General features: G+C 34.0%; 1 protein-coding gene across 3 annotated transcripts in view; it reads right to left on the reverse strand.

Moving 5' to 3' along the window:
* The window catches only part of LOC124410717 (NAD(+) hydrolase sarm1), a 182,054-nt gene that overhangs the window by 43,024 nt on the left and 115,420 nt on the right, over positions 1 to 23,610 (reverse strand). The gene's annotated exons all lie outside the window — the stretch shown is intronic.

A 23,610-nucleotide genomic window follows, 5' to 3' on the forward strand; every position in this document is an offset into this window, starting at 1 on the left:
TTTAACCGATAAGAGGCATTGATAATATTATATAAGTCTTTTCTCAACAAACTTGTGTGTTCATTTATCTAGATATACAACGTATTTATTATCAACATGAATCATTCTCCGCGTATAGCGTATTTAGTCAGAGGCATTTTTTTTTTTTTTTTTACACACGGTTGTGTGAATGATGAAAATTCTACAATATGCTTGCGTTCAATCTAAGAAATTAACGTTATAATTGGACATCGAGAAAAATAGAAACTTTAAGGGGGATAACTAAATATTCTAGAAAAGAAAAATCTTAATCGAGTGTAACTAATTTTTTTCACCCAAAAACATTTCCACAAATTTCGAATGAAGTCACTCGACAATTTTTTATACAGTTATTTGTTCATGTCTCATCGATAGAATGTATTTCAAAGTGAGAAAACTAAAAAAAAAAAAAAAAAAAAAAAAAAAACGTAACACACCTACCAAAGATTCCACACCTTTGAATTAGTCTAAGAAAACGAAAATCCCTCTAATCCTGTATCATATATGTATACACGTGTAGTGAATATATGTACACAAGTGCTATACTCAGATGAGAAGATAAGGTCTAGATTTCGTCGAGAAATTTCATCGTCACTGTCTTCTATTTGCTCATAAAACAATTACGCTTCCAGGTTTTCTTATCGCTGTACATTTATGTATGTATAAAGTAAACCGGTCATCTTTACACCGTCATAGACGTTGCATTGGGTATATATGTATAGATGTATTATAACATGACGTTGGACCTTTATTTTAAATTTGATTAAATTTTTCGCTCTGCCCCAATTAATCTTTGAACGACAATCGCGTTTAACGTCACTGATATAATTATAACGATGTCGACGTCGTGTGATTTTCGATTAGGATTCTAATTCATCATTTCCGATTACGATGTACCTGTTATCTGATTTTAAACGGAATTTCTAGAATTTCTCACTGCCGTTTTATTCACACTCTCTCTTGTAATGACGATGCATGTATGTACAGTGGTATTCACTAACGCCTTTCACTTTCTGGCTACCTTGTTTTGACTCCGAAACAAAAATCGAGTTCGATTCTATACGAATTATGTGACAATGATTGTCAATCTCTCACGTCGGCTGCAGCGTCAGTCATTGTCACATAATTCGTGAAGAATCGAACTCGCGTTTTGTTTTAGACCCAAAACAAGGCAACCGGAAAGGGACGGAATTAATAAATATTTTGCATAAATTAACGAAGAAAATGAAGTGGGAAATAAAAATAACATTATGTATAAAATAAAAACATTCTCGTTTAAAGTTAATCCGCATCTACGTAACGTGCATGCTCATTGCTCATAGCTTGGAGTTGTGTATAGGATATAGATTCATCAGTCTGTGTGATATTGAATTTATGGTATAATTATAGAAAATCCCAATCACTGGAGTCACTGATTTACTGTCTTCAGTCTGAATAAAGTATAAACAGAAAGAAGCATTGGAAGATAAGAGCTATTTTACGTTGCGTTACTACTCCGAGGTTCCAAGCGACATCTAGACGTCAGAACGGCGAAGCTCTGCGATTAGGTAGTTGTATCGACGGATAAATGATTCGAATGACTGTGGTTACGTTGTATTCTTTAAGAATCGTGTTGTTTTTTCTACTTTTGTTTTTTAGTTGGTAATTCTGAATTTGATTTTATTACAACGATTGTTAGTAAATGGTTAGTTTTCTTTTCAGCAATTTAACATTTTTTAATCACAACATGCATTCCAGTTCTTCAGTTTGACATGCATAACCTAAATACGGTGTTTGGAATACTACACGCGTTAAAAAATTTCAAAATAATCTCAAACATGGCGGTAAATCGACATGTGAAATATTACTTCAACAACCGTTATAAAAATGGAATTTAAATACAATATCTTTTGCTGAGAGCCCTCGGAATAAAATACAGTGATAATTTGTATCAAGAATAATAATAATGTATTTTTGTATCATGGGTGTTTAATCCGCTTATCTTTATCATCTTAATCCAACAATGTTTACAATATTTTGGATCACGGGATTGAAAGAAAAAAATCTTCAGCTCCAATTTCTAACAAATATATATAAATTATCACGGGAGAAAATTTTCTACGTTTTTTTTCAACGATTTCAAATAACTTTATTTTTTTCTGCTCGATCAAACTAACCGGAAAAATGTATGTTGGAATTCAGGGAATTCATTCACTTCACGAGGAAGCAATTGAGGGCAGTTAAAGGTTGATTTATGCCCGCCTCCTCCCCTCCCTCTAACTTCGCCGTTTCAACAAAATTCGAGCCAGCGGGGAATACCCGACGTGCAATGGGTACCGATGACGTATCACGTGCCAGACTTGGGTGTTTAGCGGTCGTACCCGTAGTATGATTATACATGGCGTGCCTAGGAGTGCAGCATCTTTCTCCAAAAAAGTTTATATCTCGCGCTGAACTGGACTTAAGTAAGATGCGTACCAACGACGCCGAAATTCCCTAGATCGGTGGTGATTAATTGTCGCGAGGTTGAATCTGCGTGGGGGAAAAAAATGAGCGGGACTTTGAATAACTCACGCCAGAACTATACGTGACGGCATTACCGAGCAGGGCAGCCTTCGCTAGAAAAATAATTCCCTAGGAATATAAGGATTTCTTTAGACAGTTGGTACACGTCTCACTTAAAGGCTTTGACCTCGAAGAAAGGGGCGTGTCGTAGAGTTCTTTGGCACACCATGTATACTCACACCATGCGTCGTGCCCCACAAGCCGAGGAAACGATCGCGTAGATGGCTTGGGGCCAGCGGAGGGGGGGAGCTTTGGGTCTGATTGTGAGTCTGGAATGCACCAGTGTCGCGTCGCTGCAGACCGTTCGAGCGGCCTGACCATCGACCTACGTTATGAATGAATGAATGGGAATCCCTCGGGCTCTCGCCTGTGTCTTTCTCTCTCTCTCTCTCTCTCTTCTCTCTCTGTTTCCTCTCTTTATTTCTCTCCGTGCATGAGTCACGCGATCGGGAGGATTGAGACCCCGCCATGTCGAGGCGACGCTCTCTTCTTACCGTTCGCCCAGCAACCTCTTTTATTTGTCAGACAGAAAGGCGCTCCTGTCCGACAGTGGTTCTCAATTCGGGGTGCCGAAATATTTTCTCACTGTGTGTCTAATTGTTCAGTCCAACTGTTATAGTTGTCAGATATAAATCTCTTCGCTCTTTAGGTATGTATAAAAATAGTTTAGAGAGAAATCTGATAGTAATTTTAACAATTACACAAATTTCTGTAAATAAGAAAATAGGAAAGGGAGTATTGGATGTGAATATCGCAGCGGGAAAAATGAAGGATGCGAAATGACTTCAGTAATAGAAGTGAATATAATGACTTGTACAAATGTGGAATCGGCTAAACTGCGAAGATTGCTGAGTTTGCCTGTTTCGAATGAATAAAAATTCGATAAACTAATTCAACTGAAAGTTCAACAATACAGAAATTAAGAAATTAAAAACCACCGTGAAGTGTGGATAATCTTTGAGATTGGGTGTCAAATTGCGAATATTATTAATTATTTAATAGTTTTTCATCTTCGTTCTCACGCAATAAATTTTGTGCAGCTTTTCCTGGTTTTCGCTAATTTCGCAATATTGCAGATATCAAACTTACCCATGCCTAGCATTATGTGGGGCAGATCAAGACTTACTCTGTATCAGAATGATTTGTTGATTCTGAATAGAAACTCACCTGGAACAGAAAAAATAGAAAAAATGAGGTCAATAACAAAATTACAACTTTTTAAATTTCAATTTTCATACGTCTTGATCAGGGAGGAAAGAATGTTAGAAGGAAAAAAACGAAAAACCCATGTTTGGTCATTGTTTTTTACCGCCAGGTTGGCAACACTGTCACACAGTAATATCATCTTTATTTTGCTCAACCCTGGGGCTCGAAATAGCTTCTTGAACCTGATCGTAAAATACGGTTATAACTGGGTCAATTGGTTGTTGAAAAATCTTCTTCACAAAATAAATGCAGCAGGCAGGTTTGGTACAATAATACGTAACTAATTATACCACAATTAGTCATAGGAATTGTGAAGAAGCTGCTATAGAACGTGATGTGAGTATACATGGTGTGCCTAGGAGTGCAGCTTCTTCTCCAAAAAAATTTCTCTCTCGCGCTGAACTGGACTTAAGTAAGATGCGTACCAACGGCGCCAAAATTCCCTAGATCGGTGGTGATTAATTGTCGCGAGGTTGAATCTGCGTGAGGAAAAAATAAGCGGGACTTTGAATAACTCACGCCACAACTATACGTGACGGCATTACCGAGCAGGGCAGCCTTCGCTAGAAAAATAATTCCCTAGGAATATAGGGATTTCTTTAGACAGTTGGTACACGTCTCAGTTAAAGGCTTTGACCTCGAAGAAAGGGGCGTGTCGTAGGAGTTCTAGGCACACCATGTATACTCACACCACGCTACAGAGTAGGTGTTTACTAAAAACTTTTATTCCCTATAATCTCCATCTCTTTCGGAATATTTATTCCAACTACGGGTCGAGTTGCTGTTCAAAATTTTCGGTTAAAACTTAAACGAGTATAATTTAAATCATCGGATGGAATGGTTGTCGGATATTATAGGCACGTGATATACCGGTGATACGGCCGAGTCTTCGACCTATAATATACATTAATATCAAGCTCCTCGTTCGAATCAATTTATTTTGCGCGGGGCAACGCATATGGAGAGAAAGATAGACGAGGAAACGTGACGGGGATAAGTACTCGAGAAAACTTGTGGGCGGCGTTAATTGCCTCCGGCGCCACATTGACGCCGCCTTTATACCTATATGTATATGTATATTCCTGCAACGGGATCTTCGTCTCTCAGTTTTATTATATTACAAATTACACACGAGAGTATTATACCTGGGATCAGTCGTTTGATTTTAATCGGCGAGAGAATTCAAATGTCAATGAATTTCCGCACCATTCATTAATGTTCTTTACTCTCTGGTTCTCAGAGTGATTTCCAATCACTTCCACGTATTCATTGAGCAATATAAATTACAATAAAGAAAGAATGAAAAAAAAAAAAAAAATTATCCTTACGCGATATTGAAGTGATTCTGGTACGCGTGATTCAAACGAATCCGATTTAAATTCGGAAAAAAGTTATCCCGCCATTGATGGAAAAAAAGTTTCCTCTATTTGTTATTTAACGAGTACAATGATTACACATTTATATTCTAAAGAAAAATATACGCGTATCGTTTTAGTGTGCCAGAAATTTCAACGATATGATAGTTGATTTATAAATCGCTTCAGGGATGAATTCAGCAACCATGACATAATTTTTTCACCGCATTTTCACAGTCAATCTCGAATAGATAGAACAGTTAATCGATAAGTAAGACCGTGCTTCCCTTCGTATTCGTTATAGAATAGTAATTTTTAATTATACTGTATACAAGCTACGACATTCGTTGTTATTATGATTATTATTGTTATCGTAATTATTTTAAACTGCATTTTATATAAAGAACTATTCGAATCGCGTGTCTCCAATTAAAAATTCTACGCTCATATACCGATTGTGAGTTATTTACTACAGCAAGGATCGATCTCCGTTTCACGTTTTGTGTTTTAATAGGTACATGGAATTGGTATTCGTAACTATCTATTAAATTGAACTGAATTGCTCTGCTGCGCAATTATCGACACAAGATAATTGAATGGACGACGTACTTATACTGATCTCGAAGAGCGAAGGCGAGCTTTGATATAGATATATATAAAATTCCGCACAGTATGAAGTCGCTATCTAATAATTTGCAGATTTTTCCATGCAACTTATACGGTTTTCTTTAAATACGAATTTGGTATATCCTGATAATTTTCGTCATTTCAATAAAAATTGTAAGAATTATAGAGTAAAAACGACAATCAGACTCTTTGGATTTTTTTTTAACACACATATGAATATGATAGAAAATTTATCTACCTCATAATTGTTTTCCAAAACGGATTATTTATTTTCTTTTAATTTACAGATGAGATACAATGTTATTCAAAAGCAATACGTCTTGATTTCAGGTGAATTAATTCCTTCTTTAGACTCAAACGTTAGGTTAAAAAATGACGCATGAAAAAAAGAAATCTGATATTTTTATCCAGAGCAAAATTCCCAATTTTTTCGTTCAAATCCGAGTCCATATTACCATAAGATGCATATTAACGTGTTTTTAATTATTCAGAATGTAAATGAAAAAACTGATGTGAGATCAAAGATAATAGAAGATTTTTATCTATCGGAGGTCGACGACTAAACAGCCCAAAAAAATAAATTCCGCGATCAAAATTCCAGAATTTTCCATATTTTCAAGTCATATAATCGTTAGAGAATCGCCTTGAGCAAGGAATCGTGATTATACTGCATAATATACCAGCCTTTTGTACGTGTATAAGTTCGTACAAGTTCACATACGTCTATCTCTTTTTCTTTTTTTCCCTCTTTCTCTCTATCTATTGAGAAGTGTTATTTTCCGCTACGCGCGGCACCGAGTCGCAAACATCAAAGAACTCCGCATCTCCGACATACCGCGTTACCATTAATATTAACTGCATTTTGCAATGGACATGCGATTAGTTATGTAGTATTATCCGCAATGCAGTTACTGTTGCACAACTCTCAGAATTCACGCTCGCCTCTTAGAATTGTAAACGAATATATTACAAAAGTGCAAAAATATTTGCAAATTTATCGCACAATCAGTTTTCGACAACGGCAACTACCTTTACCGACTGAGCAAACTCACCCTTACTCTTCCTATATTAAATAAACAAGGTACGAATGTAAAGGGTAAAGAAAAACGGTGAGTTTTACTCGGTCGATAATACAGGCAAATTTATCGCGTAATCAGTTTTCAAAAACGTTGTTAACGTCGTGTATTATTCCTACCCTTACCGACCGAGAAAACTCACCCTCTTTTTTCCTATATTAAATAAACAAGGTACAAACGGAAAGGGTGAAGAAAAACGGTGAGTTTTGCTCGGTCGATAATATTAGAAAATTTATCGCGCAATTAGTTTTCAAAAACGTTGTCAAGGTCGTGTATTATTCCTACCCTTACCGACCGAGCAAACTCACCCTCTTTCTTCCTGTATTAAATAAACAAGATACGAAGGGAAAGGGTGAAGAAAAAGAGCGAGTTTTGCTCGGTCGGTAAAGGTAGGAGTAATATATGATCTTGAATAAAATAATTGATTACATTGTTGTTATTTCACGATATTGCGTGTGCGGTGGTGAAATCGATTTGGCATAAGGAATGCTTTTCAGTAGAAAATGCAAGAATCGTAGAAACACTTAGGTTATGTTTTGATTGGTTAGATTCTGATATTCATCTCGTTTTACTGAACTTTGCGCTTAGTTGGGTATAATAAATTTAACGAGATGCTAAGAACGTAAAATGATGGCGAAAAATACTCGACTGCGGTATTATATTGAATGCACTTTACAATAATTGATGAGTGCAAAGATCATCGGGACACGAATATCTCGAATGTAGAATCTTGGCCTGATTTCTTGGCTCGTAAATTTTTTTATCGTACAGCAATGCAGCGGAAAAGATCGACGAGTCATTTTTCAGCAAGATCTCAGGGTCTTTAATTTAAATATAAGGAGCAAAAATAAGCGAAAATTTGACTGTACAGTATATAATTGAATGTTTTTATTTTCTGGAAAAAAATAACAACTATCGTTATATAAGCTTTGAGTGTTTATAAAAACGAAACTATTCAAATTTATCGATCACTTATCCAGTGCAAACAGTTTTAACATCGAAAGGCAATTTTGGTAGATAAAGAAGATTAGAAAGAAAAAAAACATTCGTCGGAAATTTTAGTATAGATGATTTAAAAACATTGAATAAATAAATTTATACACAAAGTATTATAATATTTAGATTTCGAATTATCTATTTTATATATTATACGTATAATATTAATGTTATCAAGTTAATGTCGAGTGACTTGATTAGTTTTCAATCTTTCGATGTAGGTAGGTTTTTCCATGAAATAAACGGTTCTGAGTGTATAAAAATAACGGAGTAAGAAGCTGGGGAAAATAAAAGTAAAAAGAAAATAGTCTCAGCCTGAACAACTGCCATAACAGTAATACTAACCGTATATCATTGAGTGAACTGATTTCTAAGACCCGTTTACATCGATGTAAAGTGAAAAACATTGCCGGATAGTTAGGTATAATTATATCGAAATGAAATTTTCTCGGATTTAATTGGCTCGAGAAATCGTTTTTCTCAACAAAAGCAAAAGTTGGGAGGCAAAACGTAGTGAAAAAAAATCAGACTCTTGTTCAAGTAAAAATATTTAAAGGACAAACGTATACAGGAAGAAAAAGGGTGAGTTTGCTCGGTCGGTAAGGGTAGGAGTATTGCATGACCTTAATACTAATATCGTTACAGGTACCTACGCTTCAACGATGACGACTTGGTAATTCGCAAAAGTGGAAAAAGAAGAAAAAGAAGGAAGAGGAGGAGTAAAAAGAGACGGAAATAAGCGTAGAGAAACCAACATTTCTGCAGGAAAATACATATATAAAACGCTGTCACGTCCCACAGCTCGTAAAATTGCGAAGATAAAGGAAGAAAAAAAAAAAAAACGAAGAAGAGGCGGGAGAATGAAGAGAAACAAAAATTACCTTTCACGTCAATTCCTGTAACATTGAGTCTCGCGGTGATAATTGCCCGTTTTTAATAATTATTGCATAGTTAAAAGTTTATTGTAAATAATATCGTGAACGCACGTGGCGAGTTAATTGATTTCTATAGAATATTTATAACGCATAGGCATAAAATTATTCATACACAGAATACTTCTTGTAACTAGATAATGAAAAGAGAAATTTTAATCTCGATATAAAAATTATAGCTAAAATATTATCCGAGTGGCTTATATTACTGTGAAAAAAAAAAAAAAAATTGTTAAAATATAAAGCTAATTTAAAAGAGAAAAATAAATTTATCTCGTGGCCCGAAAAACAATAATTATCACCGAAATACAGACGTGAAGTTTGTATCTACGCAGACGACGATTATCATGTAACATGCAAATCCGATCGAGTACAAAAGTCTGAATTCAGATCAGATTAGAAATTTGAGAAACAGACTTGGCAACGGATTTACCGTATATCATAGTACCTATACTATAAGCAGTTAGAAATCTATTCATTGGCACGAACTTATCGCAGCTTATCTACAACTCGCCAACATATATTTTTATAAAATAAATTTGCAATGCGGCAACGAATTCAGGCCCGGAATTATTCTACAAATAAATAAGACACACGCAGACCAGCATAAGAAAAAAAAAAAAAAAAAAAAAAGAATAAAAATGAGCGAACGGGAGAAACGCGGAAAAAGATCATTGACTCGACGGAAACCGCAAGATCCGGAATAACGCGGTCAACGTATGTGCAACCAGCTTCTCAGCGCCGCGGTTAAATGGAATATGGGTGTCCGGTTATATTCATCAGTTCCTCTTTTGCAGTTAAACATTGTTGACTAATGCTTTTCCCTGGGGATTTCCTCGAGCTTATTTCTTATTGCTAATCGAATTTTCCAACGTTTTAAACCTACGTGATATATGTATATGCGATTTCTCACCCGAAGGACGTGATCGAGGTAAGGCGAATTGGCGAGGTTTATTTCATTTTTTATTAAGGGGTTAAATAGAGTTAAAAATTTTCGTAAAATCGATTTTTTCATTTTATTTGGTTCTCAGGTTCTGCTAGTTACATTACAGAAAATGGTATTTTAGTTTCCGTTTGTTTATTGATTGACGTTCGTAGACTATGGAGAACGCATGATCGATCAGATAAACGAAAAATCTATCTGAATAGTAGAAAAAAAAAAAAAACAATGCATAAAAATTAAAATTCTAACAGAAGATAATCGAGTTCAGTGTATAACCGAAAGAGCTACTGTGATATAGAAATAAATATTCAGAGACTTAATTCTAACTGTAAGCAATTATAATTGTTATTTAACAACGTCGGAGAGGTTGCATTATTCCATTATGTTTTGTTGCTTCTTTATTCTATTCGCGAATGGATTTAGTGCAGATAATTTGAGACAGATATTTTCTTGAGCTCTTCATTTCGGTGAAAAAAATTCGACTAGTACACGCTTTATAATCTACAGAAGGTAAACATATTATTAAGCGAGAAATACGTTAATTATTGTTATTCGAAATCTAACTAACAATAAGAGAATTTGTGGAGAAAATAAGTTGTCTTTCACTAGAATCGTAGAAGCAATATCGATTTTACTGTGAGAAAATTATAGAATAATATGTATTCGATTAGTCTAACGTTGTTTTGTATAATGAGCATGTTTACAGTTAAAATTCAGTGTTTTTCGAGGAGATAGATGTAATTACAATTATATAACTAATCAGCTGCAGCGGGAAGTTTTTGTTTCAGTATTTTTTCGACCCGGCTGTTCGTCCAATAAACGGTGAACCTAATAATCGAACTTCACTTCAACATGTTGCTAAAAGAAAAAAAAAAAAAAAAAAAAAAAAACATTTCTCCTTACTTTACGTTACAATCATCCTTAAGTTGGTGAATATTTAATTTGTAATATTTCAAGGAAAACCGGAAGTGCGGAAGAGCCACACGCCCGTGACGAAAGAAGTCGACTAGCGGGTAAAAGGCGTTGCAGGAAACGTGCAGCTCATCCTTGCTTCTTATCTCCGTAGATAGACATGACCTGGTGCTCGACCGCACGCAGACCACACGCGTGTGAAGACGTTCAATTGGCCGGTTTACGATTAGTCAGGTTTGTGCGACAGCGGCGAGGGAGATGAATCAGTCGGTTCAGACCGTGGTGTTCCTAGGAGTGCAGCTTCTTTCTCCAAAAAAGTTTCTCTCGCGCGCTGAACTAGACTTAAGTAAGATGCGTACCAACGGCGCCGAAATTCCCTAGATCGGTGGTGATTAATTGTCGCGAGGTTGAATCTGCGTGGGGAAAAAAATTAGCGGGACTTTGAATAACTCACGCCACAATTATACGTGACGGTATTACCGAGCAGGGCAGCCTTCGCTAGAAAAATAATTCCCTAGGAATATAGGGATTTCTTTAGATAGTTGGTACACGTCTCACTAAAAGGCTTTGACCTCGAAGAAAGGGGCGCGTCGTAGGAGTTCCAGGCACACCATGTATATGTACTCACACCACGGTTCAGAGTCGTCGCATCTTCGGCATAAAATAAAAAATTTACTCGATACAGAAATGTAAAAAAAATTACTGAATGATTTTGAGAAAAATCGTGGTATATAAGTAAGTATATACGAATAATTATGAAATCGTTATTAGCTTCAAAAAGCGCCACCTGGTGATGTCATATTCCATCTGTATCGTATTTAGTAATAAAAGTCGTTTTTCCGCCACGTATATCAGGTAAAACTAATTGAATTTATCGTAACAAAGATGTGACAGCCTGCACAGAGTTTTCCGTGCGTTGAAATTCGCATAACTAAGTTACCGAACCGAACGATCAGCTGATCGCCGAGTTGGACGCCATGTTGTTCTAGCCACGGCGGCATTTTTAATGCAGAATCGCGTCATACGAGGTTTTATGAAATGGATATCGTTGCGGATGAAGTTTAGAAACGGCTGATCACATGAAAAGAGAAAATTTGATTCAATCAAGAAAACTGTGACGGATATTCTTACGGACATTATTATATAGTTATATACGTTAGTTACAACGTAAGGAAAACTGAGAAAAGGTTGGAAGTGGTAACCTGCAGTGGAGGTATTTAAGAGAAAGATTTCCCAACACGTGTTTCTTGGAAAGTTGGAAGCGAGCCGGGTTGAAGAAATCTTTTCGAGGAAAGCCGAGATCAGAGATTCGAGCCAAGAAAAAGGCGGCCAATATTATGAGCGGCGATTGTCGAGACAGTTTTTGGACTGCATCAAAAGCAGGTTAGCGTCATGGTGCTTCAGAGTTTTAATATACGCGAAACGATTGTGCGAAAAGACGTGAATCGCGAGCCGCGGGCTGCAGTTTCGTTGCAATAATTATAACTATAAACGTTTTCGCCGAAACGGTAGAAGCTGGATTCGCGGGCGCCATGTTTCGAAAATTAAAATTCACTGCGCGGAAGTCTTTCCATTTTTCTCATACCCAGAAGAAACGAAATTCCAGGAAGAAATCTCTCGTTCAGATTATTTGTATCACAGTTTGCAAATAAGTGGACAACGACTGGGTTCAAAAGCCGGATAATCGTAACAAACAACTGAAAGATGGTATTAAAATCACTCTGCATATCGCGGTGATAAAAAGAAACCCCTCCGACTTAGAGATTTTTTATCGCTTACTTAACTCAACTAATTGCATTTACAAGAGAAACGCACGATTACAGACGTTAAATCTAAATTTATACTCGGAAAATGATGTTTTCCTATTTTATCTTGAACCTTAAAAACTTCTTTTAAATAGTATAATTTTCCCTCGTTTAAAACATTTTCTAAAAAAATAATAACGCAATTATACTTGTCACAATTAATTATTTGTTTCTGTCTTTTATTCTTTATACTTTGACAAGAATTTTGCATTAAAAAGATAATCTCTTAAAACGTAATAAAATTTTTTTTATAAATAATATTTTTTGCGCGGCAGTAAAATTAAGTAAAAATTCTGTGATAAATATACGTTATAAATACAAATTTTTTATCACCTCTCTTTACTTTTGTAAAATTTACAAATAATTTGTCATTGTTTCGTTTCAACGTTGTTAAAATTAATTTTTCGTTTCTTGCTAATATTTTCAGTTATCCAAGCTACTAGAATAAACCGTAGGTAAAACCATTAAATGCGGATAGAGATACATATCTAAATGCAGTTTGTGTACATATATATATAGATATGCGTATATACAGTTTTAGTTGTGCGTGCAAACCGTTAGACCGCGACCTCTCGATGGGCTTAGGATACCGCAGAAGGAACGAAATGGGTCTTTAGTTTAGACCTGCGTTCGTAAATTGCATGGGGTGGTTTAAACACTGCATTCCAGTTATAATGCGGAAATCGTCAAGGATTTTAACGTAAGACTCTAGGGTTCAAAGCGAAAGTCGTTTACCTGCCTCTTTACTACGTTATTCGTTGATTTTTATTACTGCATCGGCCTAATTCATCCAAGATTCTTCAAGATAAAAGTAAATATTTTTTACTTCTTAAGGGGTTGCGTGGATTTCAAAGGTTGAAAGAAGCATATTTTCTCTAATTTTCTTTTGTTTTCAATATAAAAGTAAAATTATTTTAATTCAACCTCAAGTCATATGAAAAAATAATACTTGAAAGATTATTCGTAAAAATTTTCATTAAATAATTTTGAAAATTCACCTGTTCAGAACTGGTTTTTCGGAAACGTTGATTTTTAGATAAAAACTTTCTTTTCCTTTTTTTTTTTTTTTTTTTTTTTTCAATCTACTCTTTCACATTTCCAAACCCATGTAACCCCTTAAAAAAGTATGATCCTTAATTTATTGTATACGCAGCAAGTAATCGTTGAAATAAAAACAGAGAGTCAAAATAATTATCACGTGATATTTGACTGATTTATAACAGATTTTATTCTCTGTGTCAATCGGATCGCTCTGTGCTTGGAAAACGGAAAACTTGGCCGGAAATTTGTTTCTTTTTAAAGTACAGAATCTTCTTTCCTGACGTAACTATGGACGTATTTGCGATGAACGTCGAAATCTCCTGCTGCTTTTTACTTCTTTTATTTCAGCACATCAGTTTTGTCTCAACTACTACAGTGTATACACATACCTATAACAGATACTCCTTCTTAGAGATACCTAAGTATTAATGGAGGCGTACGTGCGCGCCAAAAAAGTTACGCAACCGCGTGAAAAAGAGAGAGAGAGAGAGACAGCGACGACGTGAAATAAGTCTAGAAAAAATCGGAGTAACGTATGACTTTTTTTTTTTGTTTAACTAAAAAATCGATCATTCATTCGTTCGACGATACGATATAGGTATATATAACACAAAATATCTCACACTTGCGGAAGGGATTTTATATGGTAAAATTTGTTTGTTACAGTGAAAATTTTATTTGTATGAAAAATTGGCGGAGGTGTGTGCTTTTTTTTAAGAATTCAATTTTAATACCAGGTGAACAATGAGAGAGAGAGAGAGAGAGAGAAAAAAAAACTACCACCACACGCGTGAAAAAATGAAGCAAACTTGCGAAATATGTGATTCAGTCGGTTTGAATGAAAAAATAAACTATTCGATTGAAAATAACTTTGCTTCCACGTGTTGGATGAAAATTCGTTTCCCGCAGGTGAATTACTAGTTATTTAAATTTATCAATTCTAATATATCGTTTAATGTATATATATATATATATATATATATATATATATATATATATATATATATATATATATATATATATATATATATATATATATATATATATATATATATATATATATATGTATATATATATATATATATATATATATATATATATATATATATATATATATGTGTGTATATTAGATATTTTCAGTCACCGCTACATCGTCGTCAACGTGATTCAAATATACAAGTTATATTACACAGTGTTCAGGAAATATACGCTTTACGCAAGGCGTAATATTAATAAAAATTCAAAAATGTAAAGACGCAAAACTGTTTGCTTTTTTTTTTTATTTTTATTTTCTTTTTTTTTTTTTAAGAAAAAAACTGACACTTTCATAATTCTTGTTCGTATCCATATGAATTCGTGAAAAATGGGACCGACATTAAGGTCTTGTAAAATTATGCAGCGATAAATTTTCGTCGAGTCAGGTGAAAAGTTTTTTTTAGCCAAACGCAAGAAAAAAAAAAAAAGAAAAAATTTCTCCTTCAATAGATCAGGTTTACCGATTCAATTCATGGATACTTTATAATTGCATCAACGTATACATATATATATATATACATATATATATATATATATGTATACATGTATTTCTTTAACAACAGAAATGATTTAGAGTTTATATATAGGTATGTTTTTTTTTTTTTGCGACAGTTAACCGAATGAATGAATATTATTGTATAATAATGATAATTCGACGAAATTTCGCAAGCTGGACGAAAAATTTTTCACATATATAAGGCGTATAGGTTATATGCAGGCTGTATAATTAAGAAGAAAAAAAAAAAAAAACGCGAGACGACAGATGTTTCCAAAAATAAAAGACAAACTTATTCAGACAAACGTTGTATAATTTTTGTATCCGCTTGTCAATTGTGATGTGTTTGCTAGCGTGTTTGTACAGTTGGTGAAATGAATATTAAAATGTCACGTGTTTATTATATTAGAAAGTTGAAAAACAATTGTGAGCACGATTTTCGAAAGAGTTGTACCGCATTTTTTGAATACCGCAACGTCAAGTCGGCGGTCCAAAGTCAAGTTATATCGATTCGTTTTCGGGTTTCAATAGTTTTTTACATTTTTTTTTTTTCTATTTTTGCTTCTTTTCTTCGTCAATTCATTTTGAGTATTCAACAATTTTTCCCGCTACCAGTTTTGCCGGTTACGTTTAATTTTCCGTATACGATATACGAATGGGAAAATTTCTAATCACACAATTTTTCGGACAACTTTCAACGTTAATTTACGACGAGAATATTGAGAATTCGATGGAGAAGAGAAAAAAAAAAAAAAACAAACAAACAGAAAAACAAGAAAAAAAATTAACTGTTTTTTCAACGATAAGTTGAGTAAAATTGTAAAATTTTTTCAACAAACCTCAAGACAGTCGGAAAGATTAAAAGATAAGAATTAATTACGAATGAAGTAACAATCCCGACTAAATTACACATGTGGAGAAAATGTTTATTCACATAAGATTATGACAATTTATTTAGTCAACTATATATATATATAATATATATATATATACGGTGTTCATTATAACACGCGTTGTTCAATTACCGCGTTAGTTCAGCAGATTATAATAACATGCGCACGTAATAATAATAACACACAATTCATAGTTACAACATATTACTATCTTGCTTTAAACCGTGTGTAATATACGAGAACAAAAGGAGTTTCGTAATATATAAGAGACACTCGTTTAAAGATTATAAAACATTGTACATCCGGTTTGTCACCCGTTTCGTTAATTGACCGCGGTGTGAGAAGCCGGTATTTCGTGAAACTGTGAGTGAACTCGTCTTCAATTCGTTCATTAGTCAGTTCATTCATTCATTCATTCATTCATTCATTCATTCATTTATTTATGCGACTACGACTGATTAATCAGATATCAGAATTCCTGCGGCTTCTCTCGATATTCAGCCTTGTCGAGCGCATCGATGCTGCGTAATTAGCGCTGCAATTTAATTAATCGTAAGCGCTGCACACGTGCCGATATAGTAACACATCCGGAGAAATCTTTCACCAAGGAGTCCAATCTAGCACGGACTCATACTTTTCAACGGAATTATTGCAACGTTCTTCGCGTCACTCGAGTGAAAGTTGGATTATTATGCGTGTACGAATCCTCTTTTGCACAACGCGAGCATGTTTAACGCGTGTTTTTTTTTCCGCACACAAAGTACCCGTTTCTATGACCGTTGAGTGAATCTGCGAATGCGCATGCGCGGAGTACTGAAAAGGACACTTTTCAGACCTAGGAGGTGGGCGTGGTCTTTTCTGTACTGCGCGCATGCGCTGTCGCGAAAAAATTTGACGTTGCGTGACCATAACCTCAATTCTGTGCTTCGTACTCTTGTATTTTCATCGGTAACTGATGTCGATAGATGATAAATGACTTGACGATCGTGTAGAGCGGAAAATTCTACATCGAATTGTGTATTTACATGTTGGAAACTGAGTTGGATTAACAAATTCAGAAAAAAGAAATTATTTCTTCAAAATTCCTCGGATTCCGTCGATAAGTAGAATTTCTTTTTTCTCAATTTGTTAATCCGACTCCGTTTCCGGTATATGAAGACATAATTCGATGTAGAATTTTCCGCTCTACACGATCGTCAAGTCATTTTACATCTATCGACATCAGTTTTCGAGGAAAATGCATAAAAACGTCAAATTTGACTGTTTTGACTTGAATTTGACATTTCAGATTTAAGTTCCTGATTATCGAAAACCCCTATAAACCAAAATGCAGCCACGAGTCGAATATTTTGAATTCAAACCTATTTTGACAGGACTACTATGCGGTCATAACTTAAGGCTTGTGAAATCAGATGACATTTAATTTCTCTTTCTTCCCTTTTTTTTTTTTACAATCATTCTGGGAATTCTGAGACAATAATTATCGTAATTTTATTGACAATATTTAGCTAATATTAAATTAATTATTAATTAATTAAATTGATATTATTAAGATAATATTAAATTCTGCAAATTCTGAAGCAACGTGAATGAAATAGAATTTAAATGCTGTTGTAAAAACATTTGAAATTTTGAAACATCAAATTTCTTCACTACATTTCACGATTCGTAGATGCATTCGTAGGCACGAAGTGGTTACAGTGAAAAAATTTTTACTTTCCATTCCAGAGAACCTGCTAGAATTTTGAAATTTCAAAATTCATTTCGTACGAAGTATACTCGAAAGAATATTGAAATGCAAAGAGTCAGGATATAGAAAATTAAAAATACAGAAAACCCGAATTATAAATTCAGAATTCCAACGATTCTACATTCTGGTTTCCAATATATTGACTTTCTATGCGTTTCGAAAACCCACGAAATCGATTTTCGCGATTTTCAAGTCTCGACAAATTCGAACCTTCCGTTCTCCAATTGTTCCCCATTGTTGCCACAGTTGAAAAAACCATTCACCCGCACTTCAAAGACTCCGATGAAACGAAACAAAGCAAGCATCGGTTTATGCAATCGACAGAGCTGTCGGGTGTTTAAAATGTCCTTTTTATTGACGAAACGGCGCCTCTCCGAAGGCTGAACCAACACACGTGGTGAGCGAGCAGCGTGTAAAGTGATTGTTTTTCACAGAGTGAAAGACAAAGAGTTATAAAGACTCAGGGGGAAAGAGGGAAAGAGAGAATGAGAGAAAAAGAGAAGAAAAAGAGAAGCAAAAGAAAAAGAGGAGGAGGTTATGGAGCCGAATAAGTACGTGGCATAAAATAATTTACGGACGTCGTAAGATCGTCGTGTAAAAACAGGAGAGTTGAAGATCCTCCTTAATTCTTCTTCGTCTCCTCTGTCCCTGCATCCTCATCCTCCTCGTGGTTCTGCTTCAGCAGCATCATGACTTGACCCTGGTTTTGACCCAGCATCCGCTCGGTGGGCGGTTCTCTTGACAATTCTCCTTCCTTCTCAACTTCAGCGAAATATATATATGTGTATATATATATGTATATTAGGGTGGCGCAAAAAAATCGACTATTTGTTTTTTTTTTTTTGAGTCTCGTGTGACAAAATGTTAGTTTTTGATGTTTTAAGAGCCCACTCCAAAGGACAGTTCAAAAAGAAAATTTTTAAGAGGTCGCACCACATTTTTTAAAACGTCAGAAATCGTCAAAAATCTTCTTTTTTTTTTTATTTTTTTTTTCTCGTTACGGTATAATTTTGCAGACAAAGAAAAAAAAAAAAAATAAGTTTCCGAAAGTTTCAGTTCAAAATTTGAATTTTGAAAGGTCAAAAGCGACCTTTTAATATTCATATTAAGATTTCATAAATTTTTTTTAATTTAATTTAGTAAGAAAGAATCGATGACAATATACCACGACATGAATTAAAAATCAAACAAAATTCTGAAAATATAATTTTTTTAATTTAATTTTTTTACGATTTTCGACATTTTTTTAAAATTTGGAGCGACCTCTTAAAATTTTCTTTTTTTGAGCTGTCCTCTGGAGTGGGCTCTTAAAACATAAAAAACTAACATTTTGTCAGACGTGACTCGAAAAAAAAAATAGTCGGTTTTTCTGCGCCACCCTAATGTATATATATGTATAACAACGACGTGCGGGGTGAAGTGGAAAAAGGAATGACAAAAAACAAAATGTAAAAAAAAAACATAAAAAATGAAAAAAACAAAAACAAAAACAAAATAAATAAATAAAAAAATAAGAAATCCAACCACCCGAGGATGCAGGGACAGTACGGACCTTGTTAAGGCAATTATCCACCGTGCGGTATGGCTTATATGTATATATATATACCTATACAACGATCCGGGTGAATCCAATTCGAAATAAATTGCCGTTCCTTGTCCGTTGCAGTTACACTCATGACCGTGTAAATGTCAATGGGTCAAATTGCACGAGTGAAAAATTATCTCTCGATGATGTTTGATCGAGATTTTGAAGGCAACGTTTTTCAACATTATTCCGTAAACCAATTTCGAAAAATTCAATATTGCGGATAAAAATCTGTGCAGAGGTTTTCGGGGTCGCTGATTGGATTGGCTATTCTAAATTTTCAAAATATGATTTCAGATTCCCTATCGGAGTCCCCGAAAACTCCTCGACAGAGTTTTTTTCCCGGGTTTGATCGAATTTCAAATTATCGTCCACCGTACTGAATCCGCCATTTTGAATTTTTAAAATCCGATTTCTGATTCGTAATCACCGACCTTAGAAACTTATAATTTGTGTAAAAAAAAAAAAAGAAAAAGAAACTTATTCTTTGGTTTTAATTTTTTCTGGTTTGTATTTTTGTTTTATGCTTTCCGAAATTGAATATTTCCCGATAATTTCACGTTTCAGCTTTTTCTACGTACCTATACTAGATTACAAAGTTCGTCGATAAATTCGTAGAAGATTTTTGCTAAAAAAAAAAAAAAAAAAAAAATCTCTTTCACACAGTTAAAAAATTTCCTTCCCCATTTCTCAAACTCTCTCTCTTCTTTCTTTCAAGAGAATTAGAGGCGATGAAGAGGAATGATAAACTCGGTGCAGCGCACGAGCGGCTCGGGACAACCGGAAGTGTAAAGTGATTCCGGTAATTTTGGTGGAAAGAGGGGAGATAAAGTGGAGGGCAACTCTCCGTCTCTTTATGGTTCCTCTTCTGCTGCCCCCTACCCATCACCATCATCATCATCATCACCATCATCATCATCATCATCATCACCGTGACGATAGGCGGGCGCCCGCGCGATCCTGTCGTCCATTGATATTAATGTCGTTATAACAACGAGCTAATGGATATGAGTAATATATACGGCACGAGCCATTCGATTATACAATTCAATTCCAATACAAACGATTCATCAATTCGAAAGAAAAAAAAAAAAAAAAAAAAAAAAAAATCATTGCGTAGAAACGAAGATATCGATTCAAAATAGCTTGGAAAAAATCCTGGGATATTCTTTAACTGTTATATTCATTAAGGAAAATTAGTTATATTTGCATAAAATCAAATTTTGAATACGTAAAGAGAAAAAAAAAAAAAAATTATATGGAGATACCATGCGATTAAAAACAAAAAAGGTATTTATTTATAGTGATGCCGAAATTTTGGAAAAAGATTGAATTAAAGATTTTCGTGATATTTCATTATTTATCTCGGATCACATAAAATTATTTTCCATGTTTTTCCAATGAAACTTACGGTGAGGATTCCGCGGAATCTAATCACCAATCGAAAATACTTTAGTTTTTTTAATTTTATTCTTTATTATTTTAGAAACCGAAAGAAAAAAAAACTGTTAAAAAAATGTGAAGCAGCCGCATCCCACCTTCTAACTATATGAAACCTTACTTATTTACTACCCAGAATCTGTGTAAAATATTGCAGAATTTTAAAAACGGTGTTTTTTTTTTTTTTTTTTTTTTATCCCTTTTTTGTTTGCACAAAAACGATCGTCGCGCCACCTGAAGGAGTAGCTAGAAAATAATTGGAAAAAATTCGTCAATTTTTTAAGTGGAATCAATGCGAAAAAATAAATTTATGATAAGATCTGATGAATCGAGGGAAATGATTTCTCGATTTCACTTGGAATGCCCTATAGATATACATACACACACTGGCATATGAACGGGTATTTTTGTTTGGAATTTCTCTAAATATATCGAGACCCAGATTCGCTGGACACGAGGAGATAACGGATCGACGATGGCCGAATAAATATATTATATGAGAGATTCTACGAGTCCAAGTCTAACGTATGAGTAGACATTTTAAAAAAAAATTTTGCAATTATAATAGAAAACAATTAAATTATAAAAAATGCAAGAATCGTCTGAAATTTTATCGCTAAAATTTTCAAACGAGTTGATTCAGAGTGTTATCGGAAACTTTGTTAAACAATTTATTAGATTATCTATATACATATATATGAGGCGTTACATGCCAAATCGGACGGATTGAAAAATTTTGAATTTTGACATCCTTAATTATTTGATATTTTTTAGCACCCCTGAAAAGAGCATTTCTGGTAAATTTTGAGATTTATTTTGACTACTTGTTAAAAAAAAAAAGGATTTAATTTTCGAAAAAAAAATCGTACTTTTTTGGATTTTTGGTCATAACTTTCTTAATAGTGGTCTGAATTAAAGATTTCTTAAAATCTTTGTTTTGGAATAGCCTTTTGCAGAAAAAAATACAAAAAAAAAAAAAATTATTCAAAGTGTTTTGGATTGAGATTTTTGAGTTTGAAATTTTGATGTTTTTGAAAATTTCATATTTTTCTCAACAAGTATAATAAAAAGAATCTCAAATAAAAATTTACCAGAAAGTCTCTCCCTTGAGGTGTACTAAAAATGATCAAAAAATTTAAAAAATCAAAAATAAAAACTTTTCAAACCATTCGATGACCATTAAAATCGAGGAAAAAAATTTCGCGAACAATCGATTGCGATCATTATAATTACCGGGGTTATTATATTACACGCAACGTGATATGTACTATATACAATGAAATTTCTTGCCACGTGCGTAAATTTTCGCAAGTCATCCGGCCGTTTTAGCAACACCGATTCAAAAGCGTGTTGGCCGGTATAAAGTAGAAACACGGAAGTAAATATTTCATTGTGACGTATGTACATAACATAAAATAGCTTCCGGTTAGATAAACGCGATGCGTATAATGAAGGAAAAAGGAAAATAGACAAAAGAGAGAGAAAAAACAAATTAAAAAATCAAAGGAAATAATTGAACGTTAATTTTGGCAAAATAGAAATAAACGTTTGTTGCAAGGTTTTTGACTAATTGCATCATAATATTATTATACATATGCGTTATAGCGCCTATATTTATGAAATTTTATTATATTTATGAAACACTTAACAGGAGAGAGTTGAAAACTTTCTGGTAATCGACCGTATAATTTAGTTCGCCATTTTTGTCCCATATAATTACATATTTTAACGGTTAAACCGTCGTTAGAAAGGTTATTATTACCGAAACTATGTGTAACGGGTAATAAGATTATGCATAGTTCGTATACATGGTGCATTCCATGCCAAAAGTTGACCTTAATTTACGTATTTTAGAATTTTTGTTTTGTCTTTGAATGAAGCTAAATTTTTTTGTTTATTGTTTCTGTTTTATGGATTTTTAGTTGATCTCTTTCCGACAATATGATGAGATATAATTTTTTTTTATTCAACTGCAAAACATTTCGTTCACTTTTACGAAACCAGGGTGGCCAAAATTTTTTTAGAAAAAAATTCCACGACTTTTTCAGATTTTCCAGGACTCAAAATCTAATTTCAGTCTTAGTTTCTGATAAAAAAAAATGATGTCATCTAAATTTTTTCCATAACCAAATTAAAAGTCCCGTGACAATTCCAGGTTTTTTCGTGAACCCTTTTAAATTCCTTGAGAAATTTCCATGTTTGCAAAATTGTAATATGTATGTAAAATAGCGAAATTAATTCAGCCGAGGGTAGGAAAATTGTAAAAATTATAGACGAATAAAACTCGCGATCGGAAATAAAAATCTGAAGCAACTAGGCCAGCATATCTGCGACGGAATAAGAGAAGGTGAATAGAGCAAAGCGTATAACCGAAAGAAAAGTAAACATGAAGTTATATTTAAATAAGGATAATAAATCGGTAGCATCTTTTTCATCCAACGCAATCGCTAATTCGCGGATATGCCAATTTCTCGCGCGTTTTAGCTTACGCAGAAACATAAGGATCTAGATTTGCAAGAGGAAAGAAGAAGAGAAGAAGAAAAAAAAAAAAGAAAAAGTAAAAGGAAAGAGCGCGATAAAAACTGGTTCGTAATCTGGAGACAAGGCTGGAGAATCGTTCCTGTTCAGTTTATTACAGGTGAACCGTATGTTAGTGACAATATACGTTACATATGATGAAGTAAAAAGTCAATTTCACTATTTCAACATCAATAAAAATTCCACGATCATGTATCATTTGCTCGAATTTTATTACTGATTCTGTGTTAATAAAATTTCCAATTTTTTCTTATAAATTCACCGTTTAATATATATATATATATTTTTTTTTAATTTATAACATAATTTTCAGACCACATGGAGCTTGAAATATGAAATAAATTTGTCCATTGTGTAAGTGTATCGATATTTTCATATTTTTTCTTAATTCGTCTTGTTCCACTATTCGCGCTCAATT

This window comes from Diprion similis, chromosome 9 (assembly GCF_021155765.1).
Source record: "Diprion similis isolate iyDipSimi1 chromosome 9, iyDipSimi1.1, whole genome shotgun sequence".
Taxonomy (NCBI): domain Eukaryota; kingdom Metazoa; phylum Arthropoda; class Insecta; order Hymenoptera; family Diprionidae; genus Diprion; species Diprion similis.